Consider the following 23,484-nt stretch of genomic DNA (forward strand, 5'->3'; position numbering starts at 1 on the left):
GTATGGTTAGAACACATGATTACTACCCCGTTAGGGGTAGAATGGGCCTACGTTACCAGAGCTAGGGTCGGGAGTTTGGTTACGCGAGGGGAAGGTACGAGTACCCCCTACGCGCCCATTCTTACGAACGATACCTAATTAATTTAGAATTATCCCTAAGTTAATTTAAAAAGTCTTTAAATTACTCATTTTATGAATTTATAAATACACATGAAAAATAAATAAATAAATGTAATATATACATATATATTCCCTCAGAGCTTAAGGTACGTGAAGCCTGAAGGCTCATACCCCAGCATTCAAATCATAGGGACAAAAATCAAGAAAATATTTAAGAAAATACAAATTTTGAAATTGTATATAAAATTTTTATAGAAAAATACTACTATGAGAGGTTTTAATATATATTAATAAGATAATAAGTTAAAACATTAAATTATCACAATGCATATAAAAATAGTAATGATAATAATAATAATAATAATAATAATAATAATAATAATAATAATAATAAGCACATCTGTTAAAAGATTACAAATGTCAAAATAGGCAATAAAATACCATATATATATATATACATTAAAACACTCAAGATACTATACAAGGTAATACAATCTATAAAAAATGTCTTAATAAGTGAAACTAAATAATAATTATACCATAATATTCCATACCATATCATACTAAATATAGTAGCAAAACGTATACCAAAACTTTAAACTTGCCATAATGATTGATACCTTTATATGTAAACATGATAAAATATTAGAATACTAATACTAACTATCCTAAAATATTAATATGAGTATACATAACATATATAATAAAGAAAACCCTAAATAATTAAAACTGGACATACATTAATGATGAAAACCCTAAATAGCCCTAAACATATGGATATTAAAGACGCCCTTAAGTAAATAATTACGATACCTATTTTAACTACGTATGCAATAATAATATTAACAATTCAACTAGTCTGAAAAGGATCCAACCTATTTGCGAGGTGTCGGGTCCTTCACCCTAGCATCTTCTCACCTACTCGCCATGTCCAACCAAGGCCACCCTAGATCAACTTATTCACAAACCAGTCATGAATACATCTGAAGCATTAAGCGATTGAAGAATCTTCATATGTGGAGAACATGTGCCGTGTCCTTGACTCTTTGTGGTATTTGAGTGGAGTAGGTATTAATCTTTCACTTTATGTGCATTTCTATTTCTTTTGTTTTTTTTTTCTTTCTTCTGTTCATTCTTCAATTTTTGTATTTTCTTGGTAAATTAGGATAATCATTACACTTATTTTGTTGTCTTCATACCACTCATGTAAATTAAGCTCGAACAGTAGTTTGTGAACTAAGTCTATCTTTATGGGTGGTTCAACCTTCACATCTTGAATAGGCTACAAGACCTAAGTTTCTATATCCCTACTAGATGCCACCTCTAGGCTAGCAAGTCAAAAACAGAGACAATTGTACAAAAATCATCCAGAAGAAAAGAGAACTAAGTTTCATAAACTCTGATTTGATGTTAACACTCAAAAGGAAGATAAATAGCTCAAGAATGCCTCACAAGGTGACATAGTCGCCATGGGTGTTCTCTCTGTAATGACCCAAAAATTATACCATTTTTTTTTTACTCTGATACCCCTAATTTATTTGCTATAACCTCCCAAGGCCCTAAGTGAGCACTGAGAAAACCTCGCTCATCTACATACCTAAGCAGTGGAAAACATAAAAACATACATCCATATTTACAATACCAGAATCTAGTTCCCCAGCACATAATTACACATCATCTTAGTATCAAATACCCATACTCCTGACTACTACCCAAAAATACAACCACCTATTAAAAACTTACCCTATAGATAGGGTAGTGTACTCGCCTTCACTATTTGCAAGCCTGATCCGCTCGCCTAACTGGATTACCTGAAAAATATTAAACCACTGGGATAAGACAACGCTCAGTAAAAGGAAATATGCTATCACTAGTGTGTGGCAACTGAGCTACTACATAAACAATTTACTGATAAATAATTTAACTGAGGTATAATGTAAATACTGTGTAACACACACACACACACACACACACACACCTATATGGCTTAAAATATAATTACATTATCTGAGCTTTCTATTTAACCATACTGATAAGAATATAATATATATTTGTTGTTCTACTGTAAATCTATATATTTAAAAAAATAACTGTGATAATACCCTGAAAAAACTGTATATTCTGATTAAAATTTTACCACGCCTCAGTCCCGGCCCTGACACAAACTTCGTGGCACGGTAACTAGAAAACTAAACTCCACCAATTCCTCAGCCCGGCCCTGACACAAACTCCATGGCACGGTAGTTGGAAAACTGATTTGAAATAGCAACGGTACTGTGCTTGCTGATAACTGATCTAATTCATCAGGGTTTAATACTGTATATATGTATTATCTTACTGTTTCATCATGATTTCGAAATAACCATAACATTATAAATCTAATCTAAAATACTGAAATATCTGACTGAGATAACTGTAATATTTGACTGAAATATCTGACTAAATAATCTGTATTGTCTGTGTGTTATGGTTTTGGAAATCATGAAATTTCGTAAATGATGTAATACAACTGTTTATAAAATATCTATCTATATATATACACTGAAATCTATAATTTTGTAAAAGTCTGATAATACATATTTCTGTGCATAAATTCTGATAAGTCATGGTACTCTGAAAATTGTATAAACGCTATACCGTACAAATATTTACTCAGGCCACAGAGCTAAAAAAATACATGTTCTGAAATCCATAAATCTATATAAATAGTATCTCATACTTTGTTAAGTAAATATCATATTTTACTGATATAATTCCTGAATTTCCTAGCATAACATATTTCTCTTACCTAACTAGTTAGGAGGCTCGTCTCCAACTCTACCCTCATGCCTTCGGTGTACCAATATCAAAATCCTACAATAATTTATACAGATTCCTCAGTGAATCACTAAATTTCCCTAGAAAATTATCCACTCACATTTCTTGAACTAGCCTATTCACAATTTCTTAAATTTTAATATACCTAGGCTATTGGAAAAATATCCGCTGTGCTTCTTAACCCATGCATGCAGGGTCTCAAAAACACCCTAACCCTGAAAATATAACACCTTAATTTTATTCCACCAAACACTAGTATATACCTTCACAACACAAAATCCAAGCTTAGATAAAGCTAGTAATACTAGAATTACCTAGAAATTCACTTACCTTGATTTTGGGATGATTCTCAAACTTTCCAAATCAAATTTCTACTCCAGTTATGTTCTAGAGAATCTCCCTAGGATCACCATGGTGGCTTTTGATAGTCGAACTAGGGAGAATCAGAGCCGAAATCGTAGAGAGAAGGCATAGAAACTGAGTCAGAGAGAGAGAAAAATGGGTAAAATGAATTTCTTCCGCTGAAAATCGATTTTGGGCTATAAATAGAGTGTTGTCCATGTGGCCTCGTCGATGAGTCCAATAAAGGAGTTTGTCGATGAACTCCTAACCCTTGTTGACGAGTTTCAGGCCCCGAAATAGCCCATCGGTAAACTCTCATCGACGAGACACGCGCCCACGTCGACGAGTCCAAGAAGACTGTTTTGCATTCATCAACGAGGCCCTGCTGAACCCCCTTGAAAAATTTCTCTTTTCTCTCTCTTTTCTTAATTATTTAAATTCCTATAATTATTCGGTTTACTACACTCTTAGTGCTCACAAGGAACCCTAAGTGCTACGAATAACGTGAATGTGTATATTCAGCCTCATGAGATACCATGTAAATACAAGAGTTTATATAACCAAATTAACACGAATGAATTACCAATCAACTTTCATGGAGTTACAAAGTCATATAAAGAGAAACTACACATAAATGACTTGAGTGTGTAATTCTTAGGTTATATGCAAGTATGTGAAAGGTATACATCAGTGTTAATCATGACATAATCATCTATCCTCAATACTCTTTCTTTCTTTCTTTTTCTTTTTTTAATATATACAAAAATCAACAAGTTGATGTGCACAGAGTCACATGCAAATTCTCACCCTTTAACTCAAGTGGAACATTGTCCTCAATGTGAAAGCATAGGAAAATAGAAAAACTGTACACGGGTGAACAAACTAATAAAAAAATACAGAAAATCACTACCAACTAATGTAACAGAAAAAGAAAAGCGAAATGCAAATAAAGAAAATAAATAAAATAAAAAAAAGAAAAAAAAAAGTAATGATAGAGAAAGGTTAGAAAACTCCCTTGAAGTCTTGTAGAAGCAAGACCTCTTCATTTGGATCGAAGGGAGTCATGAAAGGTTTGAGGCATTGTCCATTGACTGTGAAACTTTTGCCATTCTTTGGGTCCACAATTCCCACTGTGCCGTGAGGATGAACATGTTTAACGATGTACGAGCCACCCCATCAGGACTTCAACTTCCCGGGAAACAGATGTAGCTTGGAGTCATAGACGAGAACTTGGTGATTCGGGAAAAGGTGCTTGTCCTTGATTTTCCTATCATGCAGCAACTTCATGCGTTCCTTCACTAGGCGAACATTCTCATAAGCTTCTCTTCTGAATTCTTCAAGCTCACATGCCTGCAACTTTCTCAAACCTTTGGCATCATCAAGGGAAAAGTTAATCTGTTTAATAGCCTATAATGCACGATGTTGAATTTCAACGAGTAAATGACATGCATTATCGTAAACTAACTTGTAGGGAGACATCCCTAAATTCGTCTTTAAAGCAGTTCGGTAGGCCTAGAGTGCATCAACCAGCTTTTTTGACCAGTCTTTTCAATTAGGACGAACCATTTTCTCAAGTATGATATTGATTTCTCTATTGGCTAACTCGGCTTGACCATAAGTTTGAGGATGGTATGGGGCAGAGACTTTATGAGTAACTCCATATTTTTGCATTAATTTTTCAAACGGTTTGTTACAAAAGTGCATCCCGCCATCACTAATGATTGCCCTAGGCATGCCAAAATGTGCAAATAACTCCTTGAGAAATCGAATGACAACCTTGTGGTCATTTGGCCTACAAAGTATAGCTTCCACCCAATTCGAAACATGATCCACAGCTACTAGAATATAAGAATTTATGAAAGAGTTTGAGAAAGGTCCCATAAAGTCAATTCTCCAACAATCAAAGATTTCAAGAGTCAAAATAAGAGACATAGAAATTTTATTCTTTCTTGTGATTTTCCCTAGTTTCTGACATGCCTCACAAGTTTTACAAAAATTCTCAACATCTTTGAACATAGTAGGCCAGAAGAGTCAACTTTGCAAAATCTTTGAAACACTTTTCTTTGCAGCAAAGTGGCCTCCACACGCTCCACTATGACAAAAATGTATACAGAAGTGAATTGATCATCAAACATACATTTACGAACCAACTAATTAGAGCAGTATTTAAACAGAGAAGGATTGTCAAAATAATAATGTCATACCTCCGCAAGTAACTTACGCTTATCCTGAGTTAACTAATGTTCTGGTATTAAGTCAGTGACAAGGTAGTTCGCAATATCGGCAAACCATGGAATGCGTGACACTGGAAAAAGACGCTCATCAGGAAAATCATCATTTAAGGGGGGAGGAGATACAGACACATCAAGTAGCTGCAAATGAGAGAGGTGGTCATCTACAACATTTTCAACTCCCTTTTTATCTCGAATAGTGATGTCAAATTCTTGAAGAAGTAAAATCCATCCGATCAACCTGGGTTTAGCATCCTTCTTTGCTAATAAATATTTCAAAGTAGAGTGATCATTAAAAATAATGACAGGCGATCCAATGACATAAGAATGAAATTTCTTTAAAGAAAATACAATAGCTAACAATTCCTTCTCAATGGTGGTATAATTTTTTTGAGCATCATTCAAAGTTTGACTCGCATAATAAATAACAGACAACTTGTTATCAATTCTTTGACCCTGAATGGCACCAAGGGCGAAGTCACTAGCATCAGTCATGATTCAAATGGCAAGTCCCACCGAGGAGGTTGCATAATAGGTGCAATAGTCAAATGTTTCTTCAGCGTGTCAAAAGCCTGTTGACATTCATTAGTCCATAAGAATTCAGTCTTATTTTGCAATAAAGTACAAAATGGTTTAACAATACTACTAAAGCCTTAAATGAAATGCCTATAGAAGCTGGAATGACCAAGGAAAGAACGTATATCCCTAACTGTCTTAGGGATAGGTAATTGGGAAATCAGCTCTACCTTGGCCTTGTCAACTTCTATGCCACACTCAGAAACCAAATGACCAAGTACTAAACCACTAACCATAAATTGACATTTTTCTCAATTCAAAGGCAGATTCTTTTCTTCACATCTTTTCAAAATAGCAGTCAAATTTTTCAAACAAGTGTCAAAGGACTTACCAAACACAGAAAAATCATCCATGAAAATTTCACACATATCATCTAACATATTAGAGAAAATACTCATCATGCAACGCTGGAATGTAGCAAATGCATTGCATAGACCGAATGGCATTCTGCGAAAGGCGAAAGGTGAAAGTACCGAAGGGACAAGTGAAGGTAGTCTTCTCTTGATTCTCAGGTGCCATAGCAATTTGATAATAACCAGAAAATCCATCCAAAAAATAGTCAAAGGAATTACCAGCTACTTTTTCGAGTATCTGATCTAGGAAAGGTAATGGGAAGTGATCTTTTTGGCTAACCAGATTCAATTCACGATAAGCAATGCACATTCTCCAACCTGTTACCTTCCTAGATGGGATCAACTCTTCATTTGCATTTCCAATGACAGTCAAACCAGATTTTTTTGGAACTACATGTGTTGGGCTTACCCATTTGCTGTCGGAGATCGAATAGATGATGTCGGCAGCTAATAATTTCAGCACTTCGTTCTTTATCACCTCTTTCATGGTTGGATTCAGCCTCCGTTGCGCATCATGAACTGGTTTACCATCTCCTTCTAGGAAGATGTTGTGAGTACAAATCGAAGGGTCGATACCCTTGATGTCTGCAATGGTCCATCCTATTGATCCTCGATGCTTCCTTAGTACCTGCAATAACTCAGGTTCTTGTTTAAGAGTAAGGTGAGAAGAAATTACCACAGGGAATGTGCCTTCTGCTGGACCTAGGAAAACATACTTCAGCTCTTTAGGAAATGGTTTCAGCTCAAGTGTCGGGATTTCTTCTTCTGATGACTTCATAACTTTGGGCAGGTCCATAGCTTCAAACGTTGGCTTACTCCTACCACTCGGGCAACTCGCATCCAACAAGTGAGGGGAACCATCTATCTCTAGGAACTGCCCCTCTGATTCTAGCAATTTTTCATCAAATGCCTCAAGCTGTTCAGAAGAATCATTCTCAAACGCACCATCAACATCAAGTACTGACAATAGATCTGAAATATCCAAATCATCTATTACATCAACTGCATGTGTTTCTGCGTCATCGCACCCACTTGACATATTGTGAGCATTGAACACGTTCATTTCCATTGTCATATTTCCGAATGTGAGCTTAAGTACTCTGCTTAAACAATTAATCAAGGCATTAGAAGTAACAAGGAATGGTCGCCTAAGAATAACAGGGGCCTGATATATGGTGGAGACAGGCCTTTGCATGTCCAGAACAACGAAGTCTACTAGGTAGTAAAATTCTTCAACTTAAACCAATACATCCTCAATGATGCCTCATGGAGCTTTTACGGATCTGTCTGCCAACTATAGCATCATAGATGTTTTCTTCAGCTCACCTAAACCCAGCTGCTCATATATCGAATATGGGAGCAAGTTCACACTATTGCCCAAATCAAGTGAAGCTCTCTCGATACGAGATTCACCAATCATGATAGAAATAGTGGGAGAACCAGGGTATCTGAGTTTCTAAGGAGTCTGCCTCGATATCAATGCCCTAACTTGCTTAGTCAAGAAAGTCTTCTTCTTCATGTTTAGTTTTCTTTTCACTGTGCATGGGTCTCTCAGAAATTTTGCATATACAGGAACTTGCTACATGGCATCCAAAAGTGGAATGTTGATCTTCACTTGTTTGAAGATTTCCTGAATCTCAGTGTGATACTTATTCTTCTGACCAGACGTCAACCTCTGAGGATAGGGTACCACAAGTTGATACTCTTTAACAATATCATCTTCCTTATTATATGACTTCTTTGAATTTGAGCCCACGTCATCTGATTTTTCTTTTCCCTCATCTATCTCAGTTGCCACTTCAAGTGTTAGAGCAACTGTTTGTTGATCAATGGGAATTTCAGGATGGGAAACTTATTTTTCGCTCCTCAAAGTAATGATGACCTTAGCTGACTCAAAAGAAACATTATGCACCGGTTGCTGTTGCTGTTGATATACTTGAGAATTAGGCTGAGGCTATGCTGAAAATTCTCCTTTTTCTAAAGCTTTCACCTGTATACTCAACTTATTAATAGTGCCTCGTAGCTCATTTATGGTCTGATTGTTGTTCTACATGAATTGTTGAAGAATGTTCGCTATTTGTGCCATGCCATCATCAGAAGATTTCTTTGATGGAATAGGAGCTAAAGTAGGTTGAAATCCTGGTGGTGCGTAGCTCTGAGAGATTTGTTGCGCCTGATACTGCAACTATTGTAGAAGGGCAGCAACTAGATGATATAGCGGGTGCGAAGGTGGTGCATAAGTTTGAGGGACTTGCTGATACCATGAGGAAGATGGACCAGATTGATCATTCCTCAATGAGAGGTTCGGGTGATTCCTTCATCCCAGATTAAAAGTGTTTGAGAATGGTTGATTTTGGGATTTGTTGACCCAATTTGTTGATTGCACATGATCATATCTACTCTCCTGCCATACTGGCAGCAATGGACAATCCTGAATTCTATGGTCTGGGGTCTCACAGATAAAGAATTCCTCCACTGATTTTGCAGCTTTCACTTTCTCTAATTCCATAACCTCTAATTTCTTAGACAACGCAACAACAAGAGCCTGTAAACGCAACAACAAGAGCCTGTAAACTAGTTTCCTCTTTGACCTTGTATCTACCACCACCACTAATAGCTCTAAGAGGTTGAGCTGTCATTGGTGCCCGATTATATCGTGTGTTCTATTATTGGGAACTTTCAGCTAAATAATCAAAGAATGATAGAGCCTCATCGGGTTCCTTGCTGAAGAACTCCCTATTGCACATAATTTGGACAAACTGTTTACATTCAGGGGTTAAAGCAATATAAAAATAATTCACTAACCACCAAGATTTGAATCCATGATATGGACATATATTCATCAGGTCCTTGAATCTCTCCCAGCAAGCCTGGAAGGTTTCATCACCTTTGTGCATGAACTGACTGATTTGCTTATGCAGGTACTGGGTTCTCTAAAAAGGAAAGAACTTATATAAGAACTCATGCTACATTTCAGTCTAACTAGTAATAGAGTTAGGTCTCAGATAATTAAACCAGATTTTTTCCTTATCTTTCAAAGGAAAAGGAAACAAGCGAAGTTTGATATACTCATCGGTTCCAGACCTATTAATGAAAGTGGTGCAGACCAACTCAAAATCTGTCAAATGCTGATATGGACTCTTAGAATCCATCCCGTGAAACTAGGGTATCACAGATAACATACCATGCTTAATTGTGAAGTTCGGTGCATCTTGTGATAACACAATGCAGGAAGGTGTAAAAGTGCATGTAGGCTGCAGAGAATCTTGAAGTGTATGTGGTGCAGGTGCTGCCATAACTTCCTTAAAAATTTCTTCAAATAGATTGCTCAAATCACTTTCAGAATCACTCGTAAAAGCAACAGGAGAACAATCATATTTTGTGCTTTGTGTGTCACTACTAGTGCTAAGTGAAATTTTAGACAGTAGAAATTTACCAACACAACAGCAAACAAACATAATCAATTATTTTCAAATTTTTCAAAATTTTTTTTATTTTGTATTTTATTTTATTTAATTAAAAATAAAAAATAACTGAAAAAACACAAATTTTGAAATTAAAGCTGGCACTCCTTGGCAACGGTGCCAAAAACTTGACTCATTCTAGAAATGAGTAGCTCAAAAGCTATTCCAAGTATAGGAGCTCAGTCGTCTAATACTAAACTCAAAGGTCAAATCGTTTCTTCAGGGAATGCAGTTTAATTCCAGTTTTGCGTAATTCCAACCAAAAATAAGAAACAAAAAGGTCACTGAACACAATTTAGATTCGGGTTTTCCGGTTTGTTGAGATTCTTTTTGACGAATTAAAGTAACGTGAAATATAAACTATGAGCCCTATCACGAACTAATATTTAACAATAAGAAACAGAAATCCTATGTTTAAAATTTCAGACCAAAATTAAAACCCACTTTTGAACTTCGAAAAAAAATTAAAAAACAATAACTTTAAGCATAAGCTTAAGCATGCAATTAAGAAACTCAATCAAACGTAGCTCAAACAAAAACCAAATTTTTTATGCAATCAATAACTTAAATAAAATTGAAACTTTAACAACTAAACAATAAATGGAAACATGATAAAAAAATCGGCCTTTAATAAAACTAAACTTAAATTGAATACGTCTCAACAATATTTAAATTTTAAAGAAGACAATTAATTTATATCCTAAAGAAGATGTGTTTTTTTTTTTTTTTTTTTTTTTATTTTATTCCTTTTTTTTTTTAAGAAGCAAATTGAACTTTAATCAATAAAACAAAATGACTCAAACAAAAAGTTAAATCTAATGCTAATAATAAATAAGAAGAGAAAGATAATAAATAGACTTTAATAATAATACCCAACAAGATTAAAAATTAAAACTTTAATTAAAATTTTACTAAAAAAATATAACAATTATTCAATTATTTAAAAGCTACAACCAAAAAAAAAACTAAATGAAAAGAAAGAAAGAAAGAGAGAAGCTGGCCAAGTTGTTGGAGAAAACCGTGGTTGGCCGTGAGCAGCCACAGCAGCAAAGGAGCAAAGCAGGGGTCTCGGCTGGGGTGCTTCCACGAGCAACAACAATGGTACGAAGGGACAGCAGCAACAATGGAAGATGGCAGCAGTAGCAGTAGCTGCGGCTGTGGCAGAAGTAAGGGAGAGTAAACCAAGAGGGAGATAAGGGAAGGGATGAGAGAAGGCTAGAGTTAGAGAGAAGAGTGAAAGAGAAAAGAAGAGCTGAGAGAAGGAAGAGGGAGAGAAGAGAAGAGAGAGTGGAGGGGTGCTGGCTGGGAAGGAGAGCAAAAAAAATTAATTTAAGGGCTCTTGGAAAGCAGCCCTACCTAGCGCATGGAGGAAGAGGACTCAACTACATGGTCGAGTCAAATAAACCCTATATATATATATATTCTTTTCTTTCTTTGTTTCTTCCTTTTTTCCTTTTTTTTGTTTCCCAGCGAACAAGTAGGATTTTGACCATCCTAAAGCCCGTATATTTCAAAGCTCAAAACATGAAAGTTGTAAAGAACTTTTTTGGTTTTCCATACCATTTTGAATCATCTCAATCGAGACTTAGACGAGAAAGTTACATACAGATTACGAAGTAGTGTCGGTTTTTAGCTTCCAGTAGTTGCCCTGCAATAAAAAATACCAAAAATTCATAAATTACTTAATAAAACCAAAATATTATAAATAAAATACAATGTTAAAATATTAAGAATAATTAGGAATTTAATTAAAAAATATAATCCTCAATGCATGAATTAAAATACCTAATTACGCAATTTAGGCACGTAATCATTATGAGCCATCTAGATCTTTTGCAAAATAACTATTAAGTCTAAGCAACTTGGTTCTAATACCAATTGTTAGCTTTATTGTAATCCCAAGAGGGGGGTGAATTGGTATTTTTAAAAATTAATCCCCTAGGTCAATCCACTAACCGCAGTATTACACAAACCTAAGGCCAATCTAGTGCTTGTAAAATAAATCAATGTATATTCAACAGAAATTAATCTGCACAAGTAATTTAACTATGCATGCACAATAAAGTAGAAAATGGAGACGACATAGGAAATGTTATTGAGATTTAGAAAACTACCTACGTTCCTGCCTTAGCTCACAAGGACAAGGATTACACTATAGGCTCACTTAACGGGCGGAGCGGCACCTAAATACAACCAGGTCAACTAGCACAGGGCTGACCTCAACCTTCACAACCAATCCTTCCAAGCTAGATTAAAGCCCCCACAAGCCACGCCTGGAATACAACAGCATCTCAATACGAGATGTGTACAAATATAATGTTTCTTAATTAAGCAGATTTGCACCAGTAATAATTAGAACACACCAATAATGTAAGAACAATAAGCTTAATGGTGTATGTGCAATCAACACTCAGTATAGTGATTATCTCAAGTCAAGCACAAGAGTGTATCTACAAGCTAATCTTTGAAACTAAGTAATGATAAAATCTCAATCTCAACTTAGGGTTTCAAAGATTTGAACCAATAGAAATTTAGAATATCTCAAAAATTGTTTTCTCAATATCAAACCACAAAGAGATATTCAAATCTAAGCTTGCAAAAATATTTTTGCACACAAAAATAGAAGCCCAATGAGTCAAGCAATATCAATGCAAAGACTCGCTTAGCTGTAAGATTTTTTCCAACCAAAGATTTATTTAAAAAAATCAAGGGGAAAAATCTTTGCTTAACCCTCAAACGAAAATCAAATGCAATATACAAATGAGGGTTTTTAGCACACTAGAACAATCAATAAACACTCACAAGGCATTGATTTCTCAAGAGAATGGAAGTATTTGAGTGTATGGGGTTTGTATAAGAAAATAGGGATTAGGATTTTTCAGAGGATTTTTGCTTAATCTCTTTTGCTAATCTTTTACTAATCCAAGCAAATGAGCCCCTATATATAGAGAAGGGCCAAATTTTGACCGTTCAGGACATATGGGTAATTATTAAAATTGTTTTAAAATTTTTTAAGAAAATTAACCCTGTTTAACCTTTCTTAATCGCTGTGAAAATTAAAATAACCCGAGAGTTTCGGGCGCCTAATCCATGATTCGGTTGCTCGAACAGACACAGTGAAAAAAGTTGATTTTTGAAGTTCAGGTGTCTGAATCACGGTTCGGTTTGTTGACCAGAGGCGATTTCCATTCTGTTCGCAGTTTGGTCGCTTGGTCTTAAGTTTGGTTTACCAAACTCATGTGTTCGGTAGCTCGAGACAATTTTGAACGTGAAAGTTCGGGCTGCCGAGTTGGTGGGAAAAGTCAGAATTGTGGTTCGATCCCTTGAGGACGCTACGGTCATTTTTGGTTTGGTCGCTCGAAACGAAGTCAACCTTCTGACTGGTCAAAGGTTCGGTTGCCCAAGGTGTTTTGAACACCAGAAGTTCGATTGCTCGAAACCTCACTGTTTTTACCCTTTAAGTCTTGTTTTGCTTCAATTAATTCCCCTGATAATATATGTGATATTGGGGACTATCTTATGTGTATGTGTAAGGATCTAAGGTCCTTCTAAGGAATTTTGAGCTTATTGTTTCTACATGCATGATATGCAGTGATTATTACAGATATTTTCCTATATTACTATTATGGACCTGAATGAGCATAAAATAGATTATAACAAAAATAAATCTTCTGGGTCTTTAGTCTTTAAGTCTTTTATGTCATCAAGTGATCTTACTAATATGAACCTGCACACAAACTTGAAAGACATTAAATACCTAAGTATTTGTCATAATCAAAACTAGGTATAACCTATAAGGTCAATATGAGGGAAAGAGAGAGAGATCAAAGGGAGAAGAGAATAGGGAGGAAGGCTTGAAGAGAGCTTGATAGAGAAGAGATGGAGCTAGGGTTTCGGAGTTGGGATCGCAAAGAATAGAGAGGGGAGAGAGAGAGCTTTGAATGGGAGAACGAAAAAAATGAGACAAAGAAAAAATTTTGGCTTAAATATGTCTAGCATCGAGACCAACAAGAGGCGACACATGGCTCGCCCTCCTCCACACACGCCTACTACTACGCAGCCCTTTTACAACCATCTGATGTGTGCTTTCATGGAACGATGTGGATCTTGCCACGTCATCGATCCATGCACTGTTACGACCTGATAAATCCTACTAAAATATACTCTAGTACCACAAAAATATCAACAAAGTCAACCCGGACCCAAAGTGGGGTAATGGGGATATACCTATCCATAAATACATTCTAACTAAGCAGCGGAAAACATAAAGCACCTGGATCTCATATATAATACTAGAGTTCTACTGCCTCCATGAATATACATATACATCCCCAAAAATACATAGAATATCCTAGGGATTACACAAAACATATTCCCCTAACTCCAAACACTTATCGTGAAACTACAGTACTAAAACTTCCTCTACCTCGGAGCTTGCTCCGCTCGTCTGTCTAGACTTCCTGAAATGTTTAGATTCTTGGGTGAGACACCTCTCAGTAAGATGGGATAGATTATCAACAGTGTGTGACACATGAGTTCTAGTGTATCATAAATATATGTTGTGCATAATTAACTTTAACTGATAAATCATGAAAATATGTACTCATACATATATATAAATCTAGCAAATACATACTTTTCAACATAGACATACTCTTTCATAATAAGTTTCTATATACAAGTGAATCATCTGATATATCTGTATAATCCCCTGGAAGGATAGCTAGCTGATATCATGTATTACCCCTACATGATTGGGTTGTGCGGCCCTTAGGTAGGACTTAGCTATGGCTGGCCTACCACGCTAAGCCAAAACTAAAACGTCTGAAGTACAATTGGTCTACCCAGTCAGGTCCGGACTGCCCGGGGGGGGTACTCTACTCTTCTCTAGGCACAATTGACTATCCAACACCAATACTCTATCTAAAAGTATGGAGGCACTAATCTAACTAATAGCTACAGTATCGTGCTCTGAATCTAAACTAATCCATCTGGGTTCTACTACTATATAATACAATTCATATAATATAACTATAATATAAATTTTATTTTTCAATATTTCTGCATAAAATCCGTCGTATCATAATTTCTGTATAAAAAACTTTCATATCATAACTAATTACGGCATAAGCCGACTGAACTATCACGACACTAGGTCGGCTAAGCTATCACGACATAAAGCCGGCTAATCTATCACGGCATTAAACCGACTAATCTGTCACGGCAATGGGCCGGCTAAACTGATCATGGCGCTAGGCCGGTTAAACTATCACAACGTTGGGCTGGCTAAGTTGATCATATCATAATTTCTATAATATTTTTTAACATTTTTTGAAAAATCATTATCAAACCACACATTATCTGTGTAATCATAAAAATAATCTAACATGCTTATCAATTCCATGAAATATTTATACTCAGGCCACATAGTTTGAGTATTATTCTAAAATATACTATTTGCCTAGGAAAAATATGTTTCACTGAAAAATAGTATCAAATCTTCTTCTAGGGTTTACTCAACTCAAAATCCCTGTTTTCCCAAAAATAAACATTAATTCATGAATGCCATTTCTAAATGCTTAAATTCCCAAAAAAAATCATAAATATAATTTCTGTAAACAAATATTGCATTTTAATCGGTAAATTTTCTAAAAATAACTAACATAATCTATCCCCTTACCTGATTCTTGGAGAAATGCCTGTAGGAATCCTAAAGCAGTGCCTGCGGTGTTCACACAAATCCCTGTATTCACCTACCCTAGTTTAATCAGTTCAACCTCGAGATAATTACTATCCTAACATCCCTAGGCTCACATGCTCCCATTAACCGGTTAAATTCTAAAAAAAAAAAAATGCAGGTATGATCCACTTCCCATGTTTAAATTTAATTTCTAACATATTTAAAAACACTAATATGATCAAATCTCCACAGTTTAATGTAATTCCAAAATATCCCCAAACCTAGGCCTATATTTAAATTACATAAATATAATTAAATTCATATATACAGATTTAATCAGAAATATTTTAAAATATATCTGATATAATTTATTCTCCTTACCTTATCCCAGGAGTGGCGCTTATGACGCCCAAATGACAAATCCACTCCAGTTAAAATGTTGGTAGTTAAATTTGGAACTCAGGGATATTTTCTGTTCTTCAATTGGTACACGTTTCGCCGAAAAATTGAGGAGAGAGAAAGTGAGTTGAGGAGAGAGAGAGGGTTTGAGCGCAGAAGGGGGGGGGGTTCTCTGGATTTATGAAATCAAATTAATTTCAAATTAGTTCCTAAATGTTTAGGAACCTTAACTTTTTTATATAACCTTTACTTATACATATATATATATATATATATATATAAAATATAATATAATATAATATTATATAATATTATATTATATTATATTAATAATAAATTATTAATTAATTAATTTTAATTTTAATTTTAATTTTAATTTTTTTTTTGAAATCACTACATTCTCTCCTTCTTATAAAAATTTCATCATTGAAATTTGCTAACCATTACTTATTGCAATCTCTTCTGGAAGTTACTGAATTGTTTACCCGATTCTAAAAAGAGCCTGCAGCCACCCACATAGCGGCCTGGTCCCAAATTTATTAATGGCCTTCACTTGTGGCAGAAGAATACCGTGGTTACAATAGATGGTTCTGGGAGATCACAATTAATCATAAAAACTCTCTCCCAAGACCACACAAAACATAAAACTATTACATGAAAATCTACAATTAAAAACATTTGAATTTATTCAAAATATACTTACAAATCACTGAGTTCTCACCTAAACTATTATATTATTTGTCTAACTCTGAGCCCTGCTCAACAAATGTGGGTACCTCTGGCGCATCTCTTCTTCTAGTTCCCATGAAGCCTCTTCGACTGTGTGATTATGCTAAAGTACTTCTACCAGTAGGATCTTTTTGGTGCGTAGTTCCTGTTCCTTCAAGTCCAAAATCCGAACTGGCACTTCTTCATATGATAGGGCATCTCTAAGCTCCAATGACTCATGACTAATCACGTGTGAAGGGTCTGAAACGTATTTCTCAACATAGACACGTGAAACACGTCATGGATCCTAGACAGAGTCGGAGGTAATGCCACCCTGTAGGCAACTGGACCAATTCTTTCCAGAATTTCAAATGACCCAATATACCTAGGGCGTTGTAATAACCCAAGAAATTCTTACAGGGCTCGTCGACGAACACAAGGGTTTTATCGACGAGGGCTCTTTAGGATCTCGTCGATGAGGTCCTATATCGTCGACGAGAAGATACCGAGAAAGGATTTAAGGCAGACTGAAACTCGTCGACGAGGGTGCAGGTTCGTCAACGAACTTCCTATAGGACTCATCAATGAGGTGACGTGTCTCGTCAACGAATCTAGCCCTATACATAGCTGAAACCTGAATTTTTAACTTAGTTTTCAGCGCAGAAACCTATCCTCTCTCTCTATCTCTCTCTCTCTCTCTCTCTCTCTCTCTACATTTCCCTCCCCTTCTCTCTTCGATCCTAGCCCCATTTCTCATCGGATTAAAGATCTGAGGCCACCACAACGCTCCTGGCAAAGTTCTCTGCAAGTCTGCCGAAGCTTATCATGGGAAAAGTTGGTTTGGAATTCATCCCAAACTTAGGGTAAGACATATTATTCAGTATTTGCTTTCCCCACAATTATAAGAAACGTAGTAGGCAAAGAAATACTGATATTTTGTTCTGGGGGATATTGTTTTCAGGATGTTGAATTAGGAACCCTGCAGGTATAGGGTCAGGATTTGGTAAAGGTTTTTTATATTTAAGGTAAGGGAAATATGCTATGCTAGTGATTTTTAATATGTATACAAAATATTATGAATGTGTATTTACAAGCATGTAGATCAGATTATTTCTCCATAGAATTAGGAATATTATCTTTATAGCAGAACTACAGAAAATGAGGATGACATTGTGTTTACTGAAATGTGTGGCATGAGTTTATTATAGTATAGTATGTAGATTTTACAGTATTACAGATATTCAGATATTTTAAATTATTAGCAATGAATGAGACTTACTGTATTTCTCAGAATAACATGATTTCTAAACCATAACACTCAGACAAATTTTACAGATATTGCAGATAGATTTTACAGATATTACAGACATATTTTACAGATATTACTGACAGATATTACAAATATTACAGACAGAGTATACATATATTAGATACAGATATTGCAGATAGTACAGACAAAAATCATAGATGATACAGACAAATATTATTTATATATTTCAATTAGATATTACAGCTTAAATTTATAGTGTTATGGTTGTTTTTGAAATCATGTTAAAAGCATTAAGATGATTATATATTTATATATGTATATAATATTACACAGTTATAGACCCCATGGAAATTACAGATAGATAAATACAGTAGAGCATGGTACCGTTGCTAGTACAGACATGTGCAACCACATGACTTAGATAGTATGTGGATTCCGTCTAATCGTGCAAGGAGAGATTACAGTCTCCCTAGCATGCTAGGTTGAGGTAGCCAGTTAGACGATGATAGAGGTTATAGATGGCCCGGAGTGATTGCAGTGGGCTAGATTTACATAGATTGGCGGATGTACAGATATAGATTGACTTACCTGGTAGGCCAACCAGAGTGAGTCCAGCCTACGAGCTGCACAACCCTATCATGAGGGGATATATCATGATATACAAATCCCAGGGTATAACAGAAGTTCCTATGTACAGATATATCACACAACAACAGATTATACAATTATATTAGTAGTACCTTCAGATAGCAAAGTCAGAAATACAACTATGTTTTAAATTATAATTCATATATTCTGTACAGTTTATCAGTTTTCTCAGATTACAGTATCAGTATTGTTATAGTATTTCAAATGTATAACTCAACCGCCACACACTAGTAATAGCATATTTCCACTTACTAAGCGTTGTCTCATCCCAGTGACTTATTATTTTTCAGGAGATCCTGCTAGACGAGCAGATCAGGCTCGTGGTTAGAGAGTGTCTAGGCTGCACTTCCTGGAAAGGTAGGTGTGTTTTTGGGTATCAGTGATTTTGGGGATAGTTTCAGATTTTGATGTTGTCACTGGGTATTTTTTATTGTAATTATATTTCAGAGCATTATACTTTTCTGGTATTGTATATAGCAGTTCCCAGTTTTTTGTATCGCTGCTTAGTTGTGTATGATTTACAGAGATTCCTCAGTGCTCTTTTGGGCCTGGGATGTTATTATTAGTATTTCAGACAGATGATATTATAATATTCAAATAGAAATAATAAATATTTTATATAAGTAGCAGGTCATTACAGGCTTAGCTTACCCTTCTTATCAAATCTCATCACTCCTTTCATTGGTGCAATTCTCAAGAATACATGATCCCCCACACCAAAATCCAACTCTCGTTGGCAAGTGTCAACATAACTTTTTTTGTCGATTCTAGGCATCTTGATTCTGTCACGGATGAGTATGATTTTTCCAGAAGTTTGTTGTACAATCTCTGGTCCCAAAATTTGCTTTTTTCCAAACTCGTCCCCATATAATGGAGGTTAGCACCTTCAACCATGACTCACTCAAAAAATGAGCAGCTCAGAAGTTATCCCAAGTATAGGAGTTTTGTCGTGTAATATTCAACCCAAAAGCCAGATCATCTCCTCAGGGAATGCGATTTAATCTCAAAGTTTACGTTTCTCCAATTGAAAATAAAAAGTCACTAAACTCAGTTCAGATTCGAGGTTTTTAGGATTGTTTGAGATTTCTTTCAACAAATTAAATGAATATGCAAATTAAATCCTAATTCTAGCATGCACTGAATAAAATAATGAGAAACGGAAACCCTACGTCTAATTAGGAAGACATTGAAGTACGCATTGAACTTCAGAATGAAAACTAAAGACGGTAACTTTAACAGGTAATTAAAACACACAATAATAAAAATTCAATCAACACAAATGCGAATCAAGAAAAATCGAACTTTTAACAAAATCAAAAACTTGAATCAAAATCAAAATGTAAATGCAAATAAAAACTTGAACAAAAATTAAAAATTTAACAACTTAAACAATAACTAAACACGATAAAAAGGGAAGCTTTAATAAAATTAAACCTAAACTAAATCGAACTTCAACAAACAAAATTTAAATTTTAAAGAAAATTACTAATTTAACTTCTAATTTTTTTTTCTTTTTGCATTTTATTCTTTTTACATTTTTTTTCTTTGAACCAAATTAGACTTTACTCAGTTAACTAAATAGCCTGAATCACTAATTAAATCTACTATTAAATTTACTTAAGAGAAAATAAATAAATAAATAAATAAACTTGAATAATAATAAAACCCCTAAACAATATTCAAATTTTAAAATTTCAATTAAACCTCAATAAAAATTTAAAATTCCAATTAAACCTCGATAAAAAAAATTTAACAAGATTCAATTGAAGATAAAGAAGGGAAAATGGGGGGGGGGGGGGAGAGAGAGAGAGAGAGAGAGAGAGAGAGAGAGAGAGAGGGAGGGAGAAAGGGTTGTGGCTTTGGCAGGTGGCTAGCTATGGGATGACTGGCAGCAGCTGGGAGGTAAGTAGGGGCATAGTAGCTATCTGGAGTAGCAATGGTGGAGCACTTCAGGTCTTTTTAGAAACGCAGCAAGAAACCGTGGGTAACTGGAAAGAGTTGAGAAGAAAGCTGGAGGCTCGAGTTGACTTCTCTGTCGGGACCAGCGGCAGCGGCGGCACGCAGTTGGGGCAGTGGCTGGCCGTGGGATGACTGGCTGTAGCTGGAGGCAAGGGAAAGTCGGGTTTTAACAGAGCTAGCAGGAACGGAGGAAGGAAGAAGGAAAGAAGAGAGGAAGAAAGGGAAGGATAAACAGGAAGAAGGAAAAGGGAGTTAGAAGGAGAGGTATGATAGAGGAAAGGGAGAGAAGGGAGAGTTAGAGAGTTGGTGATGTCGGCTATGGCAGAGAAGAGAGGGAGTTGAGGGAAAAGGGAGAAGGGAAGAGTAGGGAAGGAGAAGGAGAAGAAGAAGGAGAAGGAAAAAGAGTAAGGGAGAAGAGAGGAGGTGCGGGCTATAGGAAAAGGAGAATTTATAGAAGAAAAAGGGAAGCCCTATGCCTAGCCACTAGACTTGGACAAAGGAGACCTGACCTAGCTACATGGCTGGGTCACATCAAGGTAGGATTTTCATTTTTTTTTTCATTTCCTTATTTTTGTTTCTTGGTGAACAAGGGTGATTTACCCTTCTAGAGACCATTTCTCTCAAAGCTCAAAACAAGGAAGTTGTAGATAATCTTCTCATCTTTCTCCAAAATTTTGAATCATCTCGATCAGAGCTTGGACAAAAAAATTATGCTTGAATTACGAATTGGTGCTGGTTTTAGCTTTTGATATTTTTCTTGTGATAAAAAATGCCAAAAATTCATAAATTACTCAATAAAACCCAATTATTATAAATAGGACACCATGTTAAAATATTGAGAGTAATTAGGTAATTAATTAAAAATATAAGCCCCAATACGCGAATTAAAACTTCTAATTACACAGTTTAAGCGTGTAATCAGACCATACAATGCTTCGTACGATGTCATCCCAATATTGGCCTCGTAGCTCTTGTTATAAGAAAATTTGACTAGTGGCAAATACTGGATCCAGCTACCACCAAAGTCTAACACAGAGACCCGCATATCTTCCAATATCTGTATAGTCCTTTCTACCTGTCCATTGGTCTGAGAATGAAATGTTGTACTAAATATCAGCTGAGAACCCAAAGCTCCCTGTAAACTCCTCCAAAATTGAGATGTAAACCATGGGTCCTAGTCAAAAATGATGGACATTGGCACTCCATATAGTCTAACTATCTCTTGTATATACAACTCTGCCAATCTACTCATGGAGTAGCTAACTTTGTTTGGAAGAAAATGAATAGTCTTTGTCAATTGGTCAATGACTACCCAGATGGCGTCCTATCCACGAAGTGCCAGCAGTAATCCTATGACAAAGTATATAGAGATATGCTCCCACTTCCATTTAGGGATGTGAAGTGATTGCAAGGGTCTTTCCAGTTTCTGATGCTCAGCCTTCACCTGCTAGCATATTAAACACTACTCCACGTATCTAATAATTTATTTCTTCATATTACTCCACCAAAAAGACTCCCGTAAATCCTTGTACATCTTAGTGCCTCTTGGGTGCATTTTATAAAGGGAATGATGCGCTTTCTCTAAGATAATTCTTTTAATCTCAGCATCAGCAATGACACATAGTTTGGTACGGAATCTCAACACTCCATCATTTGAGATATTAAAATATGTCCTCTGTCCACTCCGCACCTTATCCACAATTTTTACCAATTCCACATCTTTCATCTGAGAAGCTTTAATTCTTTCATGTAAAGTGGGCTGAATTACCAGATTAGCAATAAATGTCTCGTGATTACCCTCTACTTACTCCACACCAAGTCTTTCTAAATCCATCATGATCTGATGTTGCACCACCGCTGCTGATACTGAGGCATTCCCTGACTTCCAACTCAAGGCATTAGCTACCACATTTTGCTTTCTTTGGATGGTAACTAATGGTACAATTGTAATATTTAATCAATTCCAGCCACCTCCTCTATCTCATATTCAACTCCTTCTGCGTGAAGAAATACTTTAAACTTTTATGATCTGTAAATATTTCACACTTTCCACCATATAGATAATGCCTCCAAATTTTCAATGCATACACCACTGCAGTCAACTCTAAATCATGCATAAGGTAGTTCTTCTCATACTCCTTAAGTTGCTGAGAAGTGTATGCCACAACTTTTCCTTGTTGCATCATAACACACCCTAGCCCTTTTGGAGATGCGTCATTATAAATTACAAATTCACCCTCTCCTAATGGAATGGTCAAAACTGGGGCAGTAACGAGGCGTTGCCTTAATTCCTGAAAACTTTACTCACAGTCATTAGTCCATTCAAACTTCACATTCTTCCTCGTCAACCGTGTTAGAGGACCCGATATTCTGGAAAAACCCTCCACAAACCGCCGGTAGTATCCTGCCAGACCTAAGAAACTTTGGATCTCCCAAACATTCCTCGATCTCGCCCAATTCACTATCGCCTCTATTTTGCTTAAATCTATAAAAATACTGTCCCCGAATATCACATGTCTAAGGAATGAAATTTTCTCTAACCAGAATCCGCATTTTCTGAATTTAGCATAAAGCTTCTTTTATCTCAACACCTGTAGCACCATCCTCAATTGATTTTCATGCTCCTCAAGACTCTTCGAATAAACCAGAATATCATCAATGAAAACCACTACAAACTGGACCATGTATTCATGTAAAACCTTATTCATTAGATCCATAAATTCCGCAAGAGCATTGGTCAGTCCAAAAGCATAACCAAGAACTCATAGTGGCCATACCTAGTTCGGAAAGTCATCTTCGGAACATCTTTTAATTTAATTTTCACCTGATGGTACCGGGATCGAAGATCAATCTTGGAATAGACCCGTGTTTCGTGAAGCTGGTCGAACAAATCATCAATACGGGGAAGATGATACTT

This window comes from Malania oleifera, chromosome 13 (assembly GCF_029873635.1).
Source record: "Malania oleifera isolate guangnan ecotype guangnan chromosome 13, ASM2987363v1, whole genome shotgun sequence".
NCBI lineage: Eukaryota > Viridiplantae > Streptophyta > Magnoliopsida > Santalales > Ximeniaceae > Malania > Malania oleifera.